Source organism: Palaemon carinicauda, chromosome 35 (genome assembly GCF_036898095.1).
Source record: "Palaemon carinicauda isolate YSFRI2023 chromosome 35, ASM3689809v2, whole genome shotgun sequence".
NCBI classification, from domain to species: domain Eukaryota; kingdom Metazoa; phylum Arthropoda; class Malacostraca; order Decapoda; family Palaemonidae; genus Palaemon; species Palaemon carinicauda.
Genome location: NC_090759.1, coordinates 27793906 through 27813905, shown reverse-complemented (window position 1 = coordinate 27813905; position 20000 = coordinate 27793906). Strand labels below are relative to the sequence as shown.

Below are 20000 nucleotides of genomic sequence, written 5' to 3'. Positions count from 1 at the left end.
ACATCCAAGAAAGCATTGTGGTTAGTTTCCTGGTTCACTCGACACTCGAGTCGTCTAAGCACCAACAAAAGGGTGCCGGCGTCTGCTGGATTCAAGAAAGAAGGGGTCTGGAACTACACCTTAATAACTAATGCAAAACTGGAAGGTTGCACGCTTCTGGCGTCACTGGCACCAAAAGGGAAACGGGTGATTGATAAATGGATACATAAAGAATAGCTGGTGGTGAAACACAAGAGGAGGGATAAGGCAGTGAAGAACAAAGCTATTTGGAAATAATAATAATAATAATATCATTATCATCATCATTATTATTATTATTGTTATTAGTATTATTACTTGCTAAGCTACAACCCTAGTTGAAAAAGCAAGATGCTATAAGCCCAGGGGCTCCAACAGGAAAAATACCCCCAGTGAGGAAAGGAAATAATTAAATAAGAGAAGTAATTAACAACTAAACTAAGATATTCTAGGAACAGTAACAACACTAAAATAAATAGAATAAAAAATAAAATAGCTAACAAATAATCTAAACGGATGGGGGAATGTAAATAGCAACTTTAGAAAATAGAAAATTGTTCTATGAGAATCAGATGCAGAGAGATCTTGTGAACAAATGGAAATTGGAATAGGTTAATTAGAGAGATGCTGGAAGCAGTCGTCGGCTAATTGAGCTACATTTTGAAAAATTATTGACTGTGGACGACAGATGAGAGGCATAACCGAGTGATGCAAAACTAGAAAAGGCTAGGGCAAGGCATAAGATTACTTAGTACACAAGAGAAGGTATATAATAGGGTTTCCATTAAAAAAGTAAGGCAAGTGACAGATGCACTGATAGGATAAGAACAGTGGAGGTTTAGACAAGAAGTCCGGATGAAGTGTTTATTATGAAACTGTAACAGAAGTTTAAATGTAACGAGAAAATATTTTATGAGGAAATCATGAACTTGGAAAAAAAACTTGATAGAATTAATGTAGGGAACTAAGAGTATGTGATAAAGATAGGCTACATTGTTGAGAGCAATTAAAAGTATTATTGAAGGTATTTGAGCGTTTTTTATGGATAATTAGGCAGGATAGCGACTGGCTTGGTATGAAAAAGTATGACGCAAGGGCGTGTTATATCTCTGGTGATTGTTCAACATCATTGATGAGAGATGCGAGAGGTCAGGTTACAGGTGTGAAGTTTATAAAAAAAAGATTAATTACGAATGCTATGTAGGATGATTGATAATAGCAGGTGATACTGTGATGATTGAGGCCAGTTAGGAAAAACTGTAAGAAATAAAAGTGGAGAGTAAATGTGAGGAGTATTGTTTTAAGTGACCAGGGAGTAATGAAAGCTAGTATGGATGATGGAAGAATTGAAGATGATACTTACTATACGTATCCAGGAGTAATTTAGAACCAATGAAGGTAAGATTGCAGACGAGGCAAGTCACATAATAGAAGCAAGAAAGGCAGTAGGATGTGTGCAAAAGATTGGTAAGATTTGGGACGCCCATGGTAGCAGAGTTGGTAATGTATAAAGAGATTGTTAAACTAATGATCTTTCATGAAATGGAGGTAAGATTTTTTTTTAATGTGAATGAAAGGAAAAATGGTTGATGACGTTGAGATGAACTGCTTGCATAACACTTGTGGTGCGAAAAGAAATGACAGGAAAATTGGTGTAGGAAGTAGACAAAAGTAGTAGGTTAATAGCTTAGGTGAAAGGAGGAAAAAGGAGTATTTAGAGATAGATCAGCTATTTGGAAACAATAGACGAAACTAGGTTGGTGAAAATGTAATATAATGCAGAAGTGATACGAAGCTGCATGAGTGGTATAGACACATATGAAAAACCTATCGGAAAAGAAGAGCTTCGATATCAAAGAAGCACAAGAATGAGTGCAAGGTAGGGTTGAATAGGACTGTATATAGAAAGGTTTAAGACGCTGTTGCTGATGAACATTCTAGATATTATATGACAAGACTCTCAATGTTGGGAAGTTGTATGGCACGGAGGGCTCATCCACATTTCACTAGTTGAAGGATTGTTATAATTATAACTTGTGTGGTTCACCTTTTCTTTGAGACGACTTCTATTGTATATATATATATGTATATATATATATATATATATATATATATATATATATATATATATATATACACACATTTCTACATATACATATATAAATGAAGATAAATGAAAATATATATATATATATATATATATATATATATATATATATATATATATATATATATAGATAGATATATATATATATATATATATATATATATATATATACACATATATATATATATATATATATATATATATACCGGTATATATATGTATAAATATATACAGTATATATACATATAAATGTATGCCATTTTGAATATATAAATATATATATATATATATATATATATATATATATATATATATATATATATACACACACATATAGATGTGTGTATTATTCTCACGCAAACCATCAAATCCATTTTGCTATCTAATGCACTAAAACAGATCTTTCCTGTAAAGATCCGCCCTGGCCGTGCCTGAGTACCCACAAGATCGAATGCTGGGATAACAGGAAATGCCTTAGATTTCATTCTGAATCATTACTACATAACGAATCCCACTGCTATTCTTTCAATTACTTTTGATACCTTTTGATATTTTGTATTGAATTACTATTCCTATTAACAACATGGAAGTATTTTTGCGAATATTTAAGAATATCAAATAAAAAGACAACGTTTTCAATGTGTTTTTTTTTTTTTTCTGGTTCATTGTCTATATCTTCAGTCATCTATTTTCATTAGCATCCATCCTGGCGCTCATTTTCCTGGTCTAGATTTTCCTGACTATCACCAAATTGTAAGAACTATAAATGTATATTTCCTAATAAAAGAAAGAAAGAAAAAGAAGAAAATTTGTCATGTCACGCTGTTCTGTCTTGTTTCTCTTCATCTTGCTTTGTTGAGTTTTTCATAGTTTATATAGGAGAGATTTATTTTAATACGGTTACTGTCATTAAAAATTTTATTTTTCCTCGTTTCCTTTCCTCACTGGGTTATTTTCCTTGTTGGTGCCCCAGGGCTTATAGCATCCTGCTTTTCCAACTAGAGTTGTAGCTTAGCAAGTGTTAATAATAATAATAATAATAATAATAATAATAATAATAATAATAATGTCTAGTGGTAGCTCTCTGTTCCCTTTGGCATGAGCCAAATAACACAAAAATATGATACAGTTGCTATTCAAATTTCAAAATATTTTTCTATATTCAATATAGAAACTAAAACCTTTACCATTGTACAAAGGAGTTTGGGAAATCATGCGTTAACCACAACCAAAAGAACCCAAAAGAACTCCATTTTAAGAACTTCCTATGAAGATCACACGTGAGGTAATGAACAACACAACGGGTGTAGACTACGACGTACTCAAGGTCACTACGCGACTCTCTCTCTCTCTCTCTCTCTCTCTCTCTCTCTCTCTCTCTCTCTCTCTCTCTCTCTCTCTCTGCGATGTAATGTAGTAATATGTCAATTAGTTTCATACCACGGTTTCTTTATTCTATGGAATCTGTCGAAATGCTTATGGCAATGTCCACGCATTATAAACGTTATATAAGAGTATCCGTATTTCTGTCGTCAGCCTCCTGTCTGTGAGGCACCGTTCGCTGCTGCCAGTATAATTATGGCGGGAAATGCTCGGAGCTTCAAAACTCGACGACTCGCTACGTTTGGCGGGAAATGCGCAATGTATTAAAACTTGAACGATTCAAAACATATGTGGGTAGCCGGTAATGCATATGGATGTACTTCATACACATCCTCAATATATTTCAAAGGGTAATGCATTGATTTAAACTGTTTATCGCAAGTACATTAACAAAATATGATTAGATGTTTTTTTTACTTCCAAAGTTCATGCAAATCAGTTTGTATGATTTCATCAATTAAATTTGCAACTCAATTCTCTTAATTGATATAGAGTTCTCTTGCTTGAGGGTACACTCGGGCACACTATTCTATCTGATTTATCTTCCTCTTGTTTTTTTTTTTTAAGTTTTTACAGTTTATAAAGGGAATGTTTACTCTAATGTTACTCTTAAAATATTTAATTTTTCCGTGTTTTCTTTCTTCACTGGGGTATTGTCCCTGTTGGTGATCCTGGGTTTATAGCATCCTGCTTTTCTAACTAGGGTTATAGCTTAGTAAGTAAGTAAGTAAGTAATAATAATAATGATGATAATAATAATAATACCATACATTTCCAAACTTGATACTCATTCAACGCTACACTATACAAGCAAACACGCTGCGTGTTAAGCCTTCATAGCATACGGTTGAAAGTTGCTTCTAAACTAAAAGCTTACCACACCATGGCCTTCATATCTTGCGTCATAGCAGAATCTAGCTAGTGCGAACTGCGAAGTGATAAATCGTCAGCTATGTATGCCCCTATGGCCTGACTAGACTACACAGCTGCGCTCAATTGAAGAAAACGCTTATCACGAGACACCCGCCATTCAAATGTTTGACAGGCAGACGCGGAGATAGTCGAAGTGCTATCAGCAATGTTATGAGCTAGTCATCAAGGGAAATTCGGACTCCAAAACAACAAAAAATTGTTTCATATATTGTATAAGTATAAGCATATACAGTACATAGTACACACACACACACACACACACACATATATATATATATATATATATATATATATATATATATTATATATATACATATATATATATATATATATATATATATATATATATATATATATATATTATATATATACATATATATATATATATATATATATATATATATATATATATATATATATAAAATGTGTGTATGTGTGTGTGTTGAACAGGCTTACACAAGTCCTTTTATATTCTATATATCAAATATCTGTTTTAATGTTGTTAATGTTTTTAAAATATTTTATTTCAATATCTCATTAATTTTTATATTGTTTATTTATTTTGCTTATACCCTTTCCTCACCGGGCTATTTTTTCCTGTTGGACCCCTTGGGCTTATAGCATCTTGCTTTTCCAACTAGGGTTGTAGCTTAGCTAGTAATAATAATAATAATAATAACAATAATAATAATAATAATAATAATGATAATAATAAATTATATATATACATACATACATATATATATATATATATATATATATATATATATATATATATATATATGTGTGTGTGTGTGTGTGTGTATTTTACTCATACCCTTTATCAGTCTTACATTTCTGCTTTATTCAAATCTTCTATTATCTTTTGCAATTCATCGCACGATTCACTTAACAGAACCATGGCATCTGCAAATCCTAAGTTGTTACAAAAATAAGGTTTATAGGCGAACCTTTACAGATTGTTAATGAATATACGTACTCAAGACAGACGGTGTTTCCCAAGGCCATGAGACCGAAATTAAAAGGACAAGCATGGGATGGAAAGCATTTGGTACACAAAATAAAATTATGATCGGTAAAATTTCACTTTCTCTAAAAAGAAAAGTATTTAATGAGATAGTCCTACCAGTAGTAACTTATGCATCAAAAACTTGGAGCCTTATTCAACCTTTAGAAAATAAGCTAGTTACAATTCAAAGAGCTATGGAAAAAATAATGATAAGAATAACACTAAGAGATAGAAAGAGAGCAAACTAAAGCAGAAGATATACTATCTACTTGTAAGAAAACGAATGACAGATAAATGGATATCAAGAATAACAGAATGGGTACCTAAAAATCGCAAAACAAGCAGGGGAAAGGAAAGAAGACGATAGATTACTGAACCAAGGAAATTTTCTGGTATAGACTGGCATAGAAAGACCATAAACAGAAGCAAGTGAAAGGGATTGTCTGAGGCATTTATCCTGCAATGTTCTAGTAAAGGGCTGATGATGACGATGATGTGTGTGTGCGTGTATTTGTGTGTATTTGTTTTTCTCTTGAATGAAAACCTGGCCAACATCAATAAAAGGAGCATGGCTTCGCATGTGTGAAATTACCATAGGTAAAACTCTAGTTCAATGATGATTGCAGACTTGCTTAATTGGAGAAACAAGAGGATTATCATCTCAGGAGACGTAAAAGATCAGATTTGACTTAAATTAACTATACATCTTAGGAGCTGTTGCTCAGTGGGTTTATACTGCAACCGAAATTGAAGACAAACTTTGTACAGAAGTTTAAACTTTATACAAATGTTTTTCCGTTAAAAAGGTTGACACAAGTCCCCTTTTCTAGATTATGTATATTATATACTTATATACTGTGTGTATATATATATATATATATATATATATATATATATGTGTGTGTATGTATATCGACACATATATATATATACATATATATATATATATATATATATATATATATATATATATATATACATATACATATATATATACATATATATATATATATATATAATATATATATATATATATATATATATATATATATATATATATATATATAAATTTCGTGTGACAACATCTAGAAACGCACGAGATAGAATTTAACTAACAAAATCGCAGTCTTGAATGATTCATGGAGTAGAGAAAACTACGCCACCCGTTCTCTCTCTCTCTCTCTCTCTCTCTCTCTCTCTCTCTCTCTCTCTCTCTCTCTCTCTCTCTCTCTCTCTCTCTCTCTCTCTCTCTCTCCTCCGGTGTAGAGCCTCATCGGATCAAAGTTCCTTTTAGAGACCTTTGGCCAAATGTCTATTTATATTTCTGTAGCAAAGTTAGGTCTCGAGTGTTATCACTCAACTCAATAACAAGTTGAATTTTATCTAATAGGAGTGAACTTTATTCTTACTTTCAGGAAATATCTTAAAATAAACATTGTACAGAACTTGTTCATTCATGGCGTTTTTCTTTATTTCGAGAAGAAATTTCAAATTTATCTGATTTTGAAGTGAATTTTGACTTGGATAATGATACAAACTGATGCCAATAGTAATTGGTGGATGCAAGAGCTATATAAATTGTTCAGTGCTTCTTTTATAACTTATTTCCTTTCCTCACTGGGCTATATTTTCCCTGTTGGAGCTCTTGGGCTTAGAGCATGCTGCTTTTCCAGCTAGGGTTGCAGATTAGCTAGTAGTAATCATATCAATAGATTATCATCATCATTATTATTATTATCATCATCATTACCATTATTATTATTATTATTATTATTATTATTATTATTAGCCAAGCTAAAATCCCGTTGGAAAAGCAAGATGTTATAAGCCCCAAGACTCCAACATGGAAAAATAGCCTATTGAGAGAAAATAAGCAAATGAACTATATACGAGAGGTAATTAACAATTAAAATAAAATATTTTAAAAACAGTAACATCAAAACATATATAAAAATTATAAAAGGACTCATGTCAGCCTGGACAACTTAAAAACTGGAATATAATAATGATAACAATAATAATAATTTCTGGATTAATTTGTTGTATTGATCATCACAACCTTAATGTCGCTAGCTAATCGTAGCGACTTATTCACATATTTAAAATAAATTTTCCATCTGCGAAATTAATGTTTTATTCATTATTATATGTGCCTCTTATAATAAAAAGGGATCTGTCATTATACGCAAACAGTGGCCGAAATTAATTATATATATATATATATATATATATATATATATATATATATATATATATATATATATATATATATAGATAGATAGATAGATATATATATATATATAGAATTTCTTTTTGTCTTTAACTACTTATTTCTGTTTTATGTCTTCAAAGTTGATCTCATCTTCTGAACCTAAACAAAAGCAGTGCAGTGATCTTTCTACTTCAAAACTTGATAAATCTGTATTGTAGTATTTATTTGTAAGCCATTCATATGAAATATTTCACATTTATTTCCAAGCCTTTAGAGAGAGAGAGAGAGAGAGAGAGAGAGAGAGAGAGAGAGAGAGAGAGAGAGAGAGAGAGAGAGAGAGAGAGAGAGAGAACAATACCGGGAACTGTTATACAGGTATATTCGAAACGATATTGACTACCTTGTCTTCCCCTCCCATAGTTTAAAAACTTTAGACAAAACAGGAAAAGGAGATAAAAGAAAAAGGAAGAAGGAATGAAGGACGGAGGAAATACAAGGAAAGGAACGAGGATTAATCCCAAAGGAAAGATGGACAGACCTGGTACGATTTTCAAAGAGGAAGTACATAAATAAATAGATAATCCCAAACTTGACAGCAGTTTGCATGAGGTATTAGTCATGGCTGGTATGACGAGAGCACCAATATAGATAACTTAAGTGAAATAAGTTTCAATGTTTATGCCTTCAATACTTACAAATGTCGTTTGATTTGTATCATGGCGCTAAATAAAGGCTTTGATAATAAATTATTATTATCATCATCATTATTATTATTATTAGTAGTAGTAGTAGTAGCAGTAGTAGTAGTAGTAGTAGTAGTAGTAGTAGTAGTAGTAGTAGTAGTAGCAGTAGTAGTAGTAGTACTAGTAGTAGCAGTAGTAGTAGTAGTATTAGCCAAACTACAACCCTAGTTAGAAAAGCAAGATGCTATAAGCCCAAGGGCTCCAACAGGGAAAAATAGCTCAGTGAGGAAAGGAAAAAAGGATATAAATAAATGATGAGAACATATTACAGATGTTATCTCAAACTAAACATTTCCTACAACTTTCAGAGCCCTCCTACTCATCGGGACTTACTGTCATACTCAAGGTCCTTTAAATATAGACTCGGAGTATACTTAAAGGACCTTGGTTGTACATTTTTCTCTCCAAAGAGACTCTATAGCTATGGTAAGCAACTCTTCTAGGAGGACTCTCCAAAATCAAACCATTGTTCTCTAGTCTTGGGTAGTGCAATAGCCTCTGTATCATGATCTTCCACTGTCTTGAGTTAGAGTTCTCTTGCTTGAGGGTACAATCGGGCACACTATTCTATCTTTTTTATCTTCCTCTTGTTTTTTCAGTGATTATATTTTATATTGGAGATATTTATTTTAATGTTGTTACTCTTCTTAAAATATTTCATTTTTCCTTGTTTCCTTTCATCAGTGGGCTATTTTCCCTGCTGGAGCCCCTGGGCTTATAGCATTCTGTTTTTCCAATTAGGGTTGTAGCTTATTAAAAATAAGTAAGTAATAATAATAATCACTAAACGACGGGAACCAGTGGGTTTATTTAGGGTGGATACTTTCCTTCCCTCCGCCACATTCTTCCTTTTCATTTGATCTAAAGAGGCCGGGTGCCCCTTAAAATATAGAAAAAGAAAGCAGAATTGGCAATAAATAAAAGTGGCTGATTATCCCTATACCATAACCCAAACCACCTACAAATAAAGTCGTAGATTATCCCATATCCTAAATCACCTACAAACCTAAATAAATCTAACCAAACACCTACGGGCTACAAGTGTACAAGAGCCAGTGCCAGGCAATCTGAAACAACAATAAGACAATAATGTCTTGATTAAAATTAGCCTACCTTTAATGTTATCAGTTGATATAAATATTTACAAGTATGTACGTACAGTATGTGCTCCACTACGTATTGATTACTATGGGAAAAAGTGCCCTCACGCTAGTTCAGCTTGGACACAATTATGCAGGGGCAAGAAATAGTGACAAAGTCATGGCTAGCAGTACAATGCCATGGCTAGCAGTACAATGCCATAGGCATGAGACTGGCCATATCTACACGTGATCAGCGCTCAAGACCTGGAAGGGTTAGGCAATGGCTGCTGATGACTAAGCAGGTAGACTACAGGCTCCCCAAACCCTAGTTCCAGGTCCTCAAGGCTTATCAAGCGTGGATTTCTGCGACCTTGATTTAATGTGGCAGCTTTCAAGAAAAACCTAAAGACTTATCTCTTTGGAAAGTGTTATAATAGTGATCTGAAAACTATTAAGCCTGAATACAAATGCTAGCGAATAACTGAAAAGATACAGAGCAAAATATTAACTAGAAGGAAATTATTTTCACACACCAAGGCCCGCCTGAACAGACTCATAGTGTCTGATGGAGGGCGAGAAATAAACACCTAAAAGTAAAAGTAAAGTAAGTACTTATGCAAACACATTTTGTCATTGTAGCTTGGTGAAAAGTATGCTAGTTATCCAGTTACTGCGTGTTCCATACGGTATTATGACTTAAAACTGCATGAATTTGGACCATATGCCCAAGACCTATGATCATTTTTTTTAATGAGGCGCATTTGTACTGACTCGCAGGAGGTACCCTTTTAGCTCGAAAAAGTTTCCTAATCGCTGATTGGTTGGACACAATCATTCTAACCAATCAGCTGGTAAGAAACGTTTCCGAGATAAAAGGGCACACCTGCGAGTCAGTGCAAATGCACACCATTAAAAAAAAATGAGTATAGGGTAAGGTAAGCCGTTCATACTTCGCATAGGGAAGTAAAAGTTAGAATCAAACAGTAAGAAGGAAGAAAAGAAGAGGGAATGGGGTAAAGTAGAAGGCTGATAAGTGGGTGTAGTTTGGGCCGAAGGGATGCTGCAAAGACCCTTTTATTTTACCTACAGCGCAACTCGTGTGGTACACTGATTGCATTGTCCTCTAACAGGGTAAGTATAGGAAGCAGTGAGTCTACTGGGGTGGGTTATTGTCAGAGGAGGAAATGAAAAGTTAGCGTTTTAAAGGATTAATAATTAACAACAATATATATATATATATATATATATATATATATATATATATATATATATATATATATATATATATATATATATATATACAGTATATATAAATATATATATATATATATATATATATATATATATATATAAATATATATATATAAATATATATATATATATATATATATATATATATATATATATAAATATATATATATATATATATATATATATATATAAATATATATATATAAATATATATATATATAAATATATATATAAATATATATATATATATATATATATATATATATATATATATATATATATATATATATATATATATATATATATAGCCAGACACTTCTCTATTATATACTGGTGATTTTTGTAATCTACTACAAATGACTAAGTATACTGCCGAGGTCAACAAGGCTAAAGGGGATGTAACATGACGTGCATAAAAATGATCCCATCTCCTTGGTAAACTAGATTTGGACCTCTTGCTGATAAAGAAAAGTCTTAATCTTAAACACCAAACAGTAAGAAGTCGAGAACGTGTTAGGAACGCCATGCCTTCTAGTGAAAAGACCCGTTCTCGACAAAACTGGACAGACCAAATAATAGCTGCGAGGCAGTCTTGCTGGGGAAGCGGATAACCGGCTGGTGACTTGCCTCTCCACAATAGGCTCAGCATTTTAGTAAACAACTTAAGAACTTCAATTACTTACGTACTTTCATTTCACTTGTAATTGCAATTGTATCCTGTTCAACTAGTTGCACTGGACAAAATTCTACTGCTATTTATACATTTTTTTTTCTAATAATATGGTTTCCATTTTGAAGAACTGTCCCTGTACAAGAGAAGCGTCGAGCTGTATGAAATCAAATATAATTTGAAGGAGTCGTCTCGAGTGAAAGTGTAATTCAGATCTTATTAGGCCATGATGAAAAGTAATACTCTCTCTCTCTCTCTCTCTCTCTCTCTCTCTCTCTCTCTCTCTCTCTCTCTCTCTCTCTCTCTCTCTCTCTCTCTCTCTCGTCATGCAACGACCATTATAAAGTAAATTGTGACAGTATCTTTCAAGTCAAACGATCATATAATAAATTGTTGCAGTATCTTTCCAGTCAAACAATCATTATAAAGTAAACTTTGGTAGTATCTTTCAAGTCAAACGATCATTATATAATAGATTGTGGCAGTATTTTCAAGTCAAACTATCATTATAAAATAAATTGTGGCAGTATTCTCAAGTCAAACAAACATTATAAAATAAACTGTGGCAGTATCCTTCACATAAAACTATCATTATAACAAACTGTGACATTATCTTTCAAGTCATTTGCCCGTTGGTGAACGTCCCTCCAAAACAGGAGTTGATAACGTGGCACGAGATGGCAACTATGCTTCAGGCACCAAACCCTGCCTGGAAACCTGGGAGCATCATAACAGAGAAAGTGAATGTGTATTCCTTATTTTCCCATACGTCATGCAGCTCAACGGAGATTAGTCGCACTCGTGAAAGACAATGATTTCAAGCACTCTCGTCCTTTCACTTAGGGATTCATTGGGCGACCTTTACAGTAAGATACGTGCATGATTTGCAAGAATACTTGAGGATGACATGCCGTATAAGGAAATGGTAAATCTGCTAGTTTATTCTAACGCTTGCTGTTTATAACACAATTTGGTATATCTATCGTATACCAAAATTAGTTGTATTGAAAACAACATTAACCGAACCACATGCGAATATATATATATATCAAATTTGCAGTATCCGAAATACAGGAGACTATATATATCAAATTTGCAAGTCATGACCTCTGAAAGTCCTGTTAAGAAAGTTCAACATAAGCTGTTACACAAGAATCTGTTTTTTTTATATGACCTGAGGAGACATCTGCCTTCAGGTGATTGTGTGTACACAATCTGTAATGTTAAACTGAGCAGCAGGTGTGAAAAGATACTGTGAGACTAATTTCGTGCAATATTAAATTATCATTAATTCCCAAAGCATGGTGATACGGTTCCATTATAAGGTTTGCTGGTTGCTCTTTTCTATTTGCAGTAATTCCCGGTTACATAAAACTGTAAACTTCCATTTTAAACAACCATTCTAGCCGAAGACAAATAACTACGACCCATGCCAAATATTGCATGTTGATAGTTGTGTACTTTTACAGAATCATTTATTGGTCTCGGTCACATAGCATTTTATCTTCCTATTGTCATACTAGTCACTTTATTATTAACACACAAACGATCATATTTATTCCACTATTATTAATGCATTATATCTACCTCAGTGACAACTACACGCAAAACACTAGACTTATATCAGGGTATACACTATCATACTGAGAGAAGTCCACCTTCAAAGAGTCTATACCACTCTTACAGAAATTCTTTGACAATTCATTTTTATTTAAAAATTGTTAACAAAATGACAATTGTGTTCTTATGCATGACCACTGGATACATTCACTAGCGAAATGATCACCTCTCACCTAAATTTAATATAGCAGTAAGTTATAATTTGTTAAATATTTTTCGACTTTCGTTCATCCCTTTGTGAGGGAATGACGGCGGACTCATGAATTACGTGAATGTACATCCATGCACATTTAATAAAAGTACAACTAAGTACACGAGTATATTACATAAAGAGTATTGTTGGTGTGCACGTCATTCGACTTATAAAAAATGGTTTTAAATATAGTACAATATCAAATGTGCCATTCTTTGCCTACTAAGAAGCAATTGTGTGTGAGAGAGAGAGAGAGAGAGAGAGAGAGAGAGAGAGAGAGAGAGAGAGAGAGAGAGAACGAACGCATCTCTGGTCACTGCAAGGTCAGGGTAGCATGCTTCAAAACGTCTGTTAGGGATTGCATGAAGCAGGATGCTACAAGCCCAAGGGCTCCAACAGGGAAAGTAGCCCAGTGAGGTGGGGAAACAGAAACAACAAATAAACTATAATGAGAAAAAAATAAGCAATATAAACCAAGATCAGTAACATTGTTAATCTATCTGTAGAAAATTCATATATAGATTATGAAACGTCTTATGCCAATCTGTAAAATATTAAAGTACTTGCAATTATTTTGGACGTCTGGAGTTCCACCTATTCAAACTACTGAACCAGGTTTGTGGTAGCCTTACTATTATAGTAACGTTTCTGACTAGTGATACCCCAGGCGCGGGTTTTGGTCCCACCCAAACTCGATAGTTCCTTAGACCGGCGCAACCTTACCTTCTATATGTGCTAAGGATGGGAGGTTTGGGGAAGCCTATAGGTTTATCTGCTGAGTCGTCAGCTTGGGTTGAAATGGAGCCTGAGTGCTGATCATGTGTATTATATGGTCAGTCATAAGGCATTTGTCCTGCTTGATGGGGCAATGTCATTGTCCCTTGCCTCTGCCATTCCTGGGCGGCCTTTAAAACATTACAAAGATCTTTTTGCAATATAATCATAGCTCTAATAAAATTTCTTGAATACTTTGTAATATTGAATCTGATGATGGGGAACGTAAGACTGTTAGAATTAACTGCATACCACATTACCTAGTACTACGTACAGGATGCTCAGATATATGAAAATTTTTAAGCAACATGAAAAAAAAAACTAAATGCACAACTCTGAGAGATTAATAACAAGATCAGGAATAAGGAATTCAATAGACCGCTAGGTTTGTCCAACAAATTACGATAAGTCAGTAGCTAAATAGATTAATATAAAAAAAAAACTATAGCTAGATCAGAACAATATATTGATTAAATAATCTCAATATGCCAATATTCTTTACAATCTATGAATAAACAGACCTTTTGTGTTTATGAATAAAATAAATTTACAATCAAGAATCACACAAAATTTCAACCGTGTTGTAATGTAGTTAGAAACTGGTAATGCAAAGATCAAGATATTGAGGAGCCGATGTCCCTGACCTACTTACAATCATACTTTTGACTTTTGTTAGGGTTCAACCATTTGCTAATTTAGCAAGGGCTTCGGCAACTATAGGTCTACGTGGCTGATGCTGAAGGTCGTAAACACCAGTTAAAGTATTCTTAATATCTGTTATATTGAATATATCTTGCTATATGTATATATCATTCCATGCACCATATAGTAAATCGCACACCGTTAATTTCTTTACTTGGATTTCTCAGGCCGTTAGACTGGTTTCTTGTAAATACACGCATGTTACAGCCATACAGTCAGTCTTTCGATGTTTTTGAACGCTTCATTTCTATTATTATTATTATTATTATTACTTGCTAAGCTACAACCCTAGTTGGAAAAGCAGGATGCTATAATTATGCCCAGGGACTCCAACAGGAAAAATAGCCCAGTGAGGAAAGGGAAAAAGGAAAAATAAAATATTTTAAGAAGAGTAACATCAAAATAAATATCGCCTCTATAAACTATATAAACTTTACATAACAAAACAAGAGGAAGAGAACTCTAACCCAAGACAGTGTAAGACCATGGTACAGAGACTATGACACTACCCAAGACTGGAGAACAATGGTTTGATTTTGGAGTGTCCTTCTCCTAGAAGAGCTGCTTACCATAGCTAGAGATTCTCTTCTACCCTTAGCAAGAGGAAAGAGACCACTGAACAATTACAATGCAGTAACCCCTTGGGTGAAGAAGAATTGTTTGGTAATCTCAGTGTTGTCAGGTGTATGAGGACGGAGGAGAATATGTTAAAAATAGGTCAGACTATTCTGTGTATATGTAGGCAATGGGAAAATGAACCGTAACCAGAGAGAAGGATCCAATGTAGTACTTTTTGGCAGGTCAAAAGACGCCATAACTCTCAAGTGGTAGTATCTCAACGGGTGACTGGTGCTATGTTATTCTATCTAAAGTTGTGACATATAATGTGGGTCATTATCAAAGTACCGTAATTGTCTATAATTTATATCACGTCCTTTAAATGGGCTTTAAATGGCTCACTTCGCTGGCAAATTAACATTACATCACTGTTCTGTTCTAACAAGCAGAGCATGGATGTGCTGCGCAGGCTAGACGCATGGCTCACTATTTACCATAATTACCTATAACCGGTTTTATTATTAATAACCTGACCTAGGATGTCACATTGTCTTAACATTTGAAAACAAAAACTTCATCTAATGTTTTTATGTTGACCAGGCTGACACGAGTCATTTAATAGTTTGTTTATGACATATCAATTTTTGACGTTGTTAATAGTTTATGTAGGACATATGTTTTGACGCTGTTACTGTTTTTAGAATGATATATTGTTAATTTCTTCTCATCATTTATTTATTTCCTTTCCTCACTGGACTATTTTCCCTGTTGGAGCCCTTGGGCTTATAGCATCTTGCTTTTCCTACTAGGGTTGTAGCTTGGCTAGTAATAATAATAATAACTCACACCAGACAAGAAGGGAAAAAATTGAACTTTTTTTTTTTTACCCTTCAAGATACCGAGCAACAACGTAGTAATTATATTTAGAGAAAATAACGATGTGTGAATCAATAAATCATGGTGTATGGAATGAAATATACATATTGCATAGGGATATATTTAACATAACACAATACAAAACTTTTTAGGTGGTTATAAAAAGGTTTACGGATATTTACGACCCTTTATCTCTTGGTCTACATTCAGTAAATGAAATTGATGGCGAGAGTAAAATTTGCTTATGCAATATGTTTTTTTTTTTTATTTATAGTTCAAACCACACGTCATGTATATTATAACAAATAAATGCCCGAAGACCACGGATATTACTTTCCTTTATTAACTACGTGGCGCATTAACAATTGCTATTTACAATCTATTACATAAAATTCATTAATCATTCATTTATTTCCTTACCTCACTGGGCTATTTTTCCCTATTAGAGCCCTTGGGCTTATAACATCTCGCTTTTCCAACTAGGGTTATAGCTTGGCTAATAATAATAATAATAATAATAAAAGACCCACCTATTCTCGTCTGTTGAAGTTTCAAAATAAAGGCCTCAGCACCCTAACGAAACTAAGTGACAGATGTATTTCAACGTTGTTACTGATCTTAAGATATTTCATATTTCTCATTCATTACTCTCATAATGTTTATTTATTTCCACAGGACTATTGTTCCCCGTTAGGGAGTCATAGGTTTTATAGAACCATGCTTTCCAAAGTAGTGTTATAGCTTAGCTACAGATAATAATAATGATAATATTAATAATAATAATAATATCAAAGCCAATCATATGAACTTCCTGGCCCCAATTAAATAATTTCTGTACAACATTGGAAATTAAAACTCAAACTGCAAACTAGGGAATATTTGATTACCATAAGCATATCTATATGGACGTTTTGCAAAACGTAAACAAATTTTCGTGAAATAAGAGTTATGTTAACAGGGCTGTAATCGGCAGGGTCAGAGCCTTAGTCTAGGCTAGACCTACCACAATCACATTTACCTATTGCAATATAGCCACTTTCCTCTTGGTAAGGGTAGAAGAGACTGTTTAGCTATGGTAAGCAGCTCATCTAGGAGAAGGATACTCAGAAATCAAACCATTGTTCTCTAGTCTTGGGTAATGCCAGAGCCTTTGTACCATGGTCTTCCACTTTCTTGGGTTATAGTACTCTAGTTTGAGTGTACACTCGGCCACACAATTCTATCTTATTTCTCTTCCTCTTGTTATGTTAAAGTCTCTTTAGTTTATACAGGAAATGTTTATTTCAATGTTGTTTCTGTTCTCAGGATATTTCATTTATTCCTTGTTTGCTTGTCTCACTTATTTTTCCCTATTGGAGCCATTGGGCTTATAGCATCCTGCTTTTCCAACTAGGGTTGTAGCTTAGCAAGTAATAATAATAATAATAATAATAATAATAATAGGCCCAATTTACAATAAACACATTTACCTATTCCAATATGTTTGTTATAATGCCTGAGTTGACTTGGCCTGAGACGCATAACCTATAAACGTTTTTATTTGACTAGTTTCGGTTGCATACTCAAAGGGAGTGTGATGGCTCCATGAACATCAAAGTTACGAAGTGATTTATATCGGCCATAAAATTCATTCAACACCCTGCTACTGACACGAACCTGGTGCATGTTTATATTTTCAATTATTGTCGAAATAATTACATTAATGTAATCCTAGATTTCAGAATAATGTACAGTGCCACATTACACGAACTGAGCAAGCAATAAAAAATAGTCTTGAATTTATTTTTATTAATAATATCCGTATGAATTACCAATTCTTCCATTAGGCAAGTTACCATTAAGGACTTTTTACAATTCACGAAAATAATAAAACTTTCAATTTTCCACTTAACTCAAATGCGAAAGGTTACAGTAATATAAAGTAAGCTTGGGTAAATAATTATGAAATTTGATGACATGAAATTTCTAAAAATAGCTATTTTTCAAAATTGTTAAAATGGGGTTAAAGAAATAAAATAAAGGTTTTCAGTGAGATCACAATTGTTAAATATTAAGATTACCTCAAAAAGTATTATAAAACAGTTAAATTGCCTCATTGGATCATTAACAGCCTATTTCCAACTTAATCACCAGATACAATAGTTAGCTGCAAGGTAGTCTACCTTAATATCATTATTATAATTATCATTAGCCAAGCTACAACCCCAGTTGGAAAAAGCAGGATGCCATAAGCCCAAGGGCACCGACAAGGAAAAATAACCCAGCGAGGAAAGAAAACAAGGAAATGTCAAGTGTTGTGTTATGGTGAATCGACTACACAACACCGGCCTACGATAGAAGAGTTACCCGATTCTGATTTTTTTTTCCTCTCACTGATGACCGGCCTTGCAATTTCTAAAAAATGCCATGTATTAGTTTTTCTGTTTTAGTTTATACATATATGCAATTGTCACTTTCGTTATCTCAATAAGTTATTTACTAAGTTTAACCAAATGACCACATCGTAAATTCACGAAATTGCAAAGCTTATGACTTGGAATTGGAAAGACTAGCAGAAAATACTCATCATTGATACTAAGGATGTCATAAATTGTGGCTATGTAAATATACAGTCTGTTGAAATAAACTTTATGCACAAAACAACAGTTTACAAACCTTCGAGAACAAATACTAGTGTGAGTGCTTTGACAGCAATATGCTGTGTGGAATGTTGAATGCTTTCGAACAAACATGATAAAATGAAGAGACGTCCTGTAGAGAGAAGGATTCCCCTGCAGTATAGGATCAGAAAAAAACAGCCCTTTAAAGTAAAGTAATCTACAAATGTGGAATTTGTATTACGTGGATGCCTAGGCCTACTTTGCGAGTTCATATACCTGAATAAATACCAACAATGCATACTTAATTCTACTTAACGACACTAGTATAAAAACCTTAAAATTAACCGGCAAATAACTTTTGGTTTCCAATGTTCATGGCATAACTGGGAAACTGAATTTGTCGTCAAGACTTCACCTTTCAGAACACAGCAGAATGAAAATGCTTGTTAATTCAAAGAAATAAAGTTTATACTTAAAACCTTTATACATTATTTACATATAAACGTGATTATATATACATATATTATACTTAATACATACACACACACACACACATATATATATATATATATATATATATATATATATATATATATATATATATATATATATATATATATACATATATATATGCATATACATATATATACATATAAATATACTGTATATATACAGTATATATATATATATATATATATATATATATATATATATATATATATATATATATATATATATATATATAGACTAATGCAAATGAATTATCTGAACTTACTATTCTTCCAGTCACGTCTTCCTTAAACGATATAAGCACATACACCAGTTACAGAAGTTCAGATGCGTTTTAACTCACTAGATAAACCTCACTGAACTTTCTTCTTTTGTATGGAAGAAAGTTTCTCTGTTGTCATACCGCGCGAAAAAAAGAGAAAGTGGTCTGGTTTGATAAGACTTTCTCTTACCGATTGTGATATCTGGAGGAAACTAGATTTGATATCTTAAAATCATTATTAATATATATTGGAAAGCTGAAACGATTTACTCTCAGAAAATTGACCGGAGAGTAAGCTTCGTACGTTTGGCAGCCCTGATAGCTGCCGCTCTGTAACTTAACGAGATCATGTTTTTGATTTGTAAAAACTAAATCAAACAAAAAATATACATATGTAAAGAAAGTAAGTTAATATGATTCGGTACTAATTATGCAAATTGATCTTCAATATTTGCTTTGCAAATATAGCAATTAAAGAACTTTTTCAGATAATTTTT

At 33.0% G+C, this 20000-nt stretch overlaps 1 protein-coding gene across 1 annotated transcript in view; it reads right to left on the bottom strand.

Annotated features, from left to right (window-relative positions):
- LOC137627202 (lipase member K-like) overlaps nt 1-19631 on the bottom strand; it is a 173625-nt gene extending 153994 nt beyond the window's left edge. Inside the window, exon 1 of the mRNA XM_068358282.1 lies at nt 19507-19631. The gene's annotated coding sequence lies outside the window, so the exon portion shown is untranslated. The remainder of the gene's footprint in view (nt 1-19506) is intronic.
- Between the last annotated feature and the right edge of the window lie 369 nt (nt 19632-20000).